A 6,924-nucleotide genomic window follows, 5' to 3' on the forward strand; every position below is an offset into this window, starting at 1 on the left:
GCCGCTCCGCGGCATGTGGGATCCTCCCAGACCGGGGCGCGAACCCGGTTCCCCTGCATCGGCAGGCGGACACGCAACCACTGCGCCACCAGGGAAGCCCCTAAACCTTCTTTTTCTATTGTGAAAAATGAGAGAGGGGTTTGGAATTTGTGATGCGTAAGGTCACTTCCATCTCTAAGATTCTATAATTCCAATGATACAATGTTGACAGTGTTCTAATAATTCCACCTCATCTTCAATTGGTACCCATGAAAAAGTTGAAAGATCATACAATTTGGAGTCAAGTCTAGGGTTCAAGTCCCAATCTGCCAACGTTAGACAAGCCCTGTAATTCCTCTGAGCCTTTTTCCTCATCTATAAAACTGACAAAATAAATCTCATAGGGTTGTTGTGAGATTCAAGTGAGGGGATATTTGTGAGGGTACTTATAAACTGTAGAGGTTAAAACAAACATAGCAGAACATTCTTACTAAGTCTGAGCCCCTTCTGCACTACCCAGAGAGGGGTCCATACGGCGTTGTTCTGGATTCCCATTGTAACTTAAAGGGAAACTTTCACAATGTCCGGAGCCCTTGATTTCCTGCAAATGGAGGAGGAGGAAGTACTCAAATTTCGTGCAGCAGGAACCCACTTAGGGGGCACCAACCTAGACTTCCAAATGGAACAGTACATCTACAAAAGGAAAAGTGATGGCGTCTACAACATAAATCTGAAGAGAACCTGGGAGATGCTTCTGCTGGCAGCTCGTGCCATTGCTGCCATTGAAAACTCAGCTGATGTCAGTGTCGTATCCTCTAGAAATACTGGCCAGCGAGCTGTGCTGAAGTTTGCTGCTGTCACTGGAGCCACCCCTATTGCTGGCTGCTTCTCTCCTGGAATCTTCACTAACCAAATCCAGTAAGCCTTCCGGGAGCCAAGATTTCCGGTGGTTACTGATCCCAGGGCTGACCACCAGCCTCTCACAGAGGCCTCTTACGTTAACCTGCCTACCATTGGTCTGTGTAACAGATTCTCCTCTGCACTGTGTGGACATTGTCATCCCGTGCCAACAAGGGAGCTCACTCAGTGGGTCTGATGTGGTGGATACTCGCCCGGGAAGTTCTGCACGTGTGTGGCACCATCTACTGTGAACATGGTACATAGCCCTCTGCCTTTTCATCTTGTCTATCTTTCTGTGAATGTCGTTGTTTGGTTTTTTTTTTTATAGTAACTATCCTAATGGGTGTGTGAAATGGTTTTAAATATAGTTAATCATGAGGATAACAGTGATGACGGAGACGAATTTGTAAACACAGGTGGTAAAAAAAAATCCCTACATGAGATGGTGAAAATGTGTGATCAGTCACTGGCTAGCTTTGAACCATGCACATTTATCAATGAACATGAGCTTATGGTGGTTTTCATAATTTAGGAGGGACTGCTTAGATGGAAACCTAAATTAATGAAGCATTTGACCTGGGAAAAAGTGCTTAAAATGGCCCTTAGTCCTGCTCCTGCAATCACAGGTGCCACTCCAGCTGCTGCTGGTGACAGGCACTGAGGTTCCTCTAAGATGCTCAAGCAATCAGAGGAGATGGATGTTCATGGTTTGTGTATGCACCCGCACATTTAGCTGAAATCAAACCTGCATAAATTTAAAGATTTATAAAATATTTTCTTAGAAATAAGATTACTAGAGTATTTATATTCTATATTTATCCCACTATTTCATTTAGTGGTTATTTAAACTATACACTATTTGTCCTAATAAATACTTCACTACAGAAATATTAATATGTTTGACTATTGTGTCTGCCTCAGACCCTGTTAGGGCTACTACATTACATACTACTTCTCAAGAAATCTGAAAAATTCTGAATTCCAAAACTCACCAGGCCCCAGGGATTTTGGATTATAGATTGTGGACCTTCTCTTAGTCAAAAAGCATATAACACACTTGTGAGACATGATTCCACTGTTCCAGGTTAAAATCCTTTTTCAACAATTTCTAACATCTGCCACACTTGGCTGTCCAGATTTCTAACTATAGGCATCTACTCTATCTTTCTCTAATAGGATAAAGACCTCTGTTATATTCTGGCACTAATACAAAAATAAAACTTACTTTTTACACAATGAAACTGAAAAGTTTAATTATCTTTGGTGGTAATACTTCTAGACTGTATCATACTCTAATTAGGGGCCTTTACAAGATTATATAAAGCATGAATTAATTTCTCCCTAATAATCCAGCATCATCATTATGAAGATCAGTTATTAATTGTGAAAACAGGGCCTGGCCCTAGACCATCCGGCTTCCTGAGTACTTGTGTTTGCATTTTAGTCTTCCATGTACCCCTGGGCTCAGACCCTCCTGGCTGCTCTCTGGGTAACTGCCATAGCATCATAACTGGAAAAGATTGTTTGGGTTACCTAAAATAAGAATAAATGATCCAGCAGGAGCTTGAACTTCAGACATCTGTTTTGGCTATTCAGAGGCCCTCTTCCCTCCTCCCTAGTTTGCAGCTGGATTACTAATAACTGAGGTACCAGGTAAATAACCCGGGAGGGCCAAGGCACCATTGTACATTATTCTTCGTCTCTATAAGGATTAAGGGGGCAAATAGAGTCACTAAATCACCCCTTTGGTAGGCCAATGCCACACTGTGCACATCAGGATAACACACACTGGTAGCACAGCGAACACATTTTGCATGTGTTTTAATATTCTACTCCAAATTGCTTGTGTAGAGGGAAAAAGAAACTAACATTTATAGATGGATTACAATGTGCTACATGCTTTGTATACTTTACTTCCTTTAATCAAACACAGTGATGTAGATATTATTCCCCTTTTACAGATGTGGACTGAGGTTAAGTACTTTACCAAGCCTCTCACAACTATTAAGTGACAGAAAATAGATTATAACCCATCTATCTCTCAAACCCACTCTGAAAAATTTTCCACTTTATTAAAAAAAAATCACAAAATCAATGCATGCTCGTTATAACAAGACAAACAACACAGATATGTTGATGTCTGTTTCCCAATCCTAATTCTACCCTCGAGGCATACATTTTATTAGCTGTGACCAGGGATCGAACCCGGGCCTCCACAGTGAAAGTGCTGAACCCCTAACCATTAGGCCACTAGGGAACTCCCCGACTCACTATTTTTTGACTTTACTATAGTTCAAAAGTGACACGCAGTCAGTGAAACTGTACTCGAATTTTGAATGTTGATCTCTTCCCAGGTTAGCGATATGTGGTCTGATACTCTCGAGATGCTGGGCAGTGGCAGCAAACCGCAGCTGCCAGTCAGCCACACCGTCACAAGGCGAAACAGCCAATCCTCTGACAACCATTCTGTACCCTGACAACTATTCTGATGCTCACTTTCAATAAAGTATTCAATAAATGACATGAGATATTCAACATTTTATTATAAAATAGGCTTTGTGTTCAAAGATTTTGCCCAACTCTAGGCTAATAGAGTGTTCTGAGCACGTTTAAGGTAGGCAAGGCTAAGCTATGAAGTTCGGAAGGTTAGGTGTATTAAATGCATTTTCAACTTACAATGGGTTTATTGGGATGTAACCCCATCGTAAGTCCAGGAAGATCTGTAATCACGTATACACACATATGAAGATTTTCTTGCTTTTTCCAAAAGTAAGATAATTCCATGAATGTTACTCTGTGACTTTATTACTATATGATATACTCTGTATTACAGATAAACCATAATTTATTCAACATTTCCTGACAGAAATTCAAGGGGTTTTTAGGTTTTTGCAACTACAAACAGAGCTTTAGTAAACTTTCTTGAACATATAACCTTACAAACTGGAACCTTGATTTCCACAGGCTAAATGAACAAAAATGACAGTACTGAATGTAATCTCTGTATTTTTTAATAGATAGCTGGCCTCATTCCCAAAAGGTACAGCAATTCATATTTACAGCAGCAACATATGAGCTCTCGTTTTCTCACCCTCTTGCCAGCACAAAATATCAATCTCTCTACTTTTTGCCTATTTGATGGTCAAAAGGGTATTTCCTTGTATTTCTTTGATTACTGGTAAAATTTAGATTTGTGCTCTTCTGTTATCAGATTTGACTCATAAAAATAGTGTGACATGCAAAGCCGAACAATGGAATCTATCTTCTCTAAGGCCTGGTAGTTATTCCTACAAGACAGGGGCAAGATTCTGTTGGATTCTGTGCAAAGCACACCTTCAGTTAGCCAGCAGGGTCTATACCGAGGGCATCATAGAAAGAAAGGAAAACAAAACTGGACTCCGAGGTGTAGACGGTTCAAAAACAATAAATAAATGAAGAGGTCAGTGGCATTATTTTTATTAACTTTCAAACTTGGAAGCCTTTATCAAAACCAGGTCTTACAGGGGAGGGAGTAGGGAACCTTGAAGACTGGATGGCTCTTCTACAACCCTCGCCCCTCACCTGCTAGGTAAATAAGAAAGAGGAAAAAGAAATGACAGAAAGGGGGAGAGAGAAAAACCCTGTTTCCTTCAGCGAGGGCCAGGCTCCTGTCAGAAAGGGCTGGGTGTCCGGGGCCTCTGATGCAGGAAAGCAGGGAGCTTGGTCTCCCACAAGCTCAGCCCACAACCTCCAACTGAGAGTGAGATCTGAGGACAAGCCAGAAGCAGTCAGTGGAAGAGCCAGCTTCGGTGTAATGACTTCTCAAACCGGAGGTGTGCCTTTAGACACGTGATAGAAATTCTCTAAACCTTCTTTTTCTTTTTTCTTTTTTTTTTTTTGTGTGTGTGTGGTATGCGCCGCTCCGCGGCATGTGGGATCCTCCCAGACCGGGGCGCGAACCCGGTTCCCCTGCATCGGCAGGCGGACACGCAACCACTGCGCCACCAGGGAAGCCCCTAAACCTTCTTTTTCTATTGTGAAAAATGAGAGAGGGGTTTGGAATTTGTGATGCGTAAGGTCACTTCCATCTCTAAGATTCTATAATTCCAATGATACAATGTTGACAGTGTTCTAATAATTCCACCTCATCTTCAATTGGTACCCATGAAAAAGTTGAAAGATCATACAATTTGGAGTCAAGTCTAGGGTTCAAGTCCCAATCTGCCAACGTTAGACAAGCCCTGTAATTCCTCTGAGCCTTTTTCCTCATCTATAAAACTGACAAAATAAATCTCATAGGGTTGTTGTGAGATTCAAGTGAGGGGATATTTGTGAGGGTACTTATAAACTGTAGAGGTTAAAACAAACATAGCAGAACATTCTTACTAAGTCTGAGCCCCTTCTGCACTACCCAGAGAGGGGTCCATACGGCGTTGTTCTGGATTCCCATTGTAACTTAAAGGGAAACTTTCACAATGTCCGGAGCCCTTGATTTCCTGCAAATGGAGGAGGAGGAAGTACTCAAATTTCGTGCAGCAGGAACCCACTTAGGGGGCACCAACCTAGACTTCCAAATGGAACAGTACATCTACAAAAGGAAAAGTGATGGCGTCTACAACATAAATCTGAAGAGAACCTGGGAGATGCTTCTGCTGGCAGCTCGTGCCATTGCTGCCATTGAAAACCCAGCTGATGTCAGTGTCGTATCCTCTAGAAATACTGGCCAGCGAGCTGTGCTGAAGTTTGCTGCTGTCACTGGAGCCACCCCTATTGCTGGCTGCTTCTCTCCTGGAATCTTCACTAACCAAATCCAGTAAGCCTTCCGGGAGCCAAGATTTCCGGTGGTTACTGATCCCAGGGCTGACCACCAGCCTCTCACAGAGGCCTCTTACGTTAACCTGCCTACCACTGGTCTGTGTAACAGATTCTCCTCTGCACTGTGTGGACATTGTCATCCCGTGCCAACAAGGGAGCTCACTCAGTGGGTCTGATGTGGTGGATACTCGCCCGGGAAGTTCTGCACGTGTGTGGCACCATCTACTGTGAACACCCATGGGAGGTCATGCCTGATCTCTGCTTCTACAGAGATCCTGAAGAGATTGAAAAGGAAAAGCAGGCGGCAGCTAAGAAGGCTGTGACCATGGAGGAATTTCAGGGTGAATGATGTGCTCCAGCTTCTGAGTTCACCGCTACACAACCTGAGGTGGCAGACTGGTCCGAAGGTGTGCAGGTGCCCTCTGTGCCTACTCAGCAGTTCCCTCACTGAAGGCTGGTCTGCAGCTCCCACTTCTCAGGCCACTGAGTGGGTAGGAACAACCACTGAGTGGTCTTAAGCTGTTCTTCCGCAAACTCGTAAAATGGAAGTAGGTTGACAGAAAATAAACGGTTTCCAAAAAAAACCCCAAAAAGTCAGTTTCCAAAAAAAAAAAAAACCCCAGAAAGTCTGAGCCAATCATTTCCATTTTTTCGCTTAATTTAAAATTCACTAATCAAATACTTAAATCATTCATTCCATAAGTACTGTCAGAATGTCCCCTGTTTTAGGCACTAGAGATACTTTAGTGAATAAGACACTGGAGGTCACTGATATCATGGAACTTGGAGTTGAAGATGTTCTTTTAACATCTGCACCAGAAAAGGAAATCTGGACATATAAATATTTTAGCAAGATACATAAAAGGTAAACAAGCTGTGTCCGGTATTGTAGAGACATGAATTCAACAAATATGTATGGAGCTCCTACTATGGCCCTAGACATAAGGACTAGGCGCTGTTCTAGGTGTTGGGAGGCTCAGCATTGAACAAGACAGACCAAGTCCCTGGCCTTTTGGAGCTTACATTCCACCAGAAGAATTGAATCAATCAGACTATCATTAATTATATATGGAAGACACAGCCGAAAAAAAGTATGAGGCTGATGTGAGAGGTATGAACATAGTTCTGGAGCCAGAGCTTCAGGCTTCTTTTCCTAGCCACACTCAGTTTCCCCTTATCGAAATGGAAGGCACAATAAACTCTAACTTGCCCTCCTCATGCCTCATTTCTCCTTCCAACTATTCAGCTTGA

At 42.6% G+C, this 6,924-nt stretch overlaps 2 pseudogenes; both read left to right on the top strand.

Moving 5' to 3' along the window:
• The first annotated feature begins 546 nt into the window (after positions 1-546).
• On the top strand, positions 547-1,143 carry LOC112062185 (40S ribosomal protein SA-like; annotated as a pseudogene).
• A 4,177-nt stretch (positions 1,144-5,320) lies between these two features.
• On the top strand, positions 5,321-6,191 carry LOC112062181 (40S ribosomal protein SA-like; annotated as a pseudogene).
• Positions 6,192-6,924: the final 733 nt, after the last annotated feature.

This window comes from Physeter macrocephalus, chromosome 15 (genome assembly GCF_002837175.3).
Source record: "Physeter macrocephalus isolate SW-GA chromosome 15, ASM283717v5, whole genome shotgun sequence".
Classification (NCBI taxonomy): domain Eukaryota; kingdom Metazoa; phylum Chordata; class Mammalia; order Artiodactyla; family Physeteridae; genus Physeter; species Physeter macrocephalus.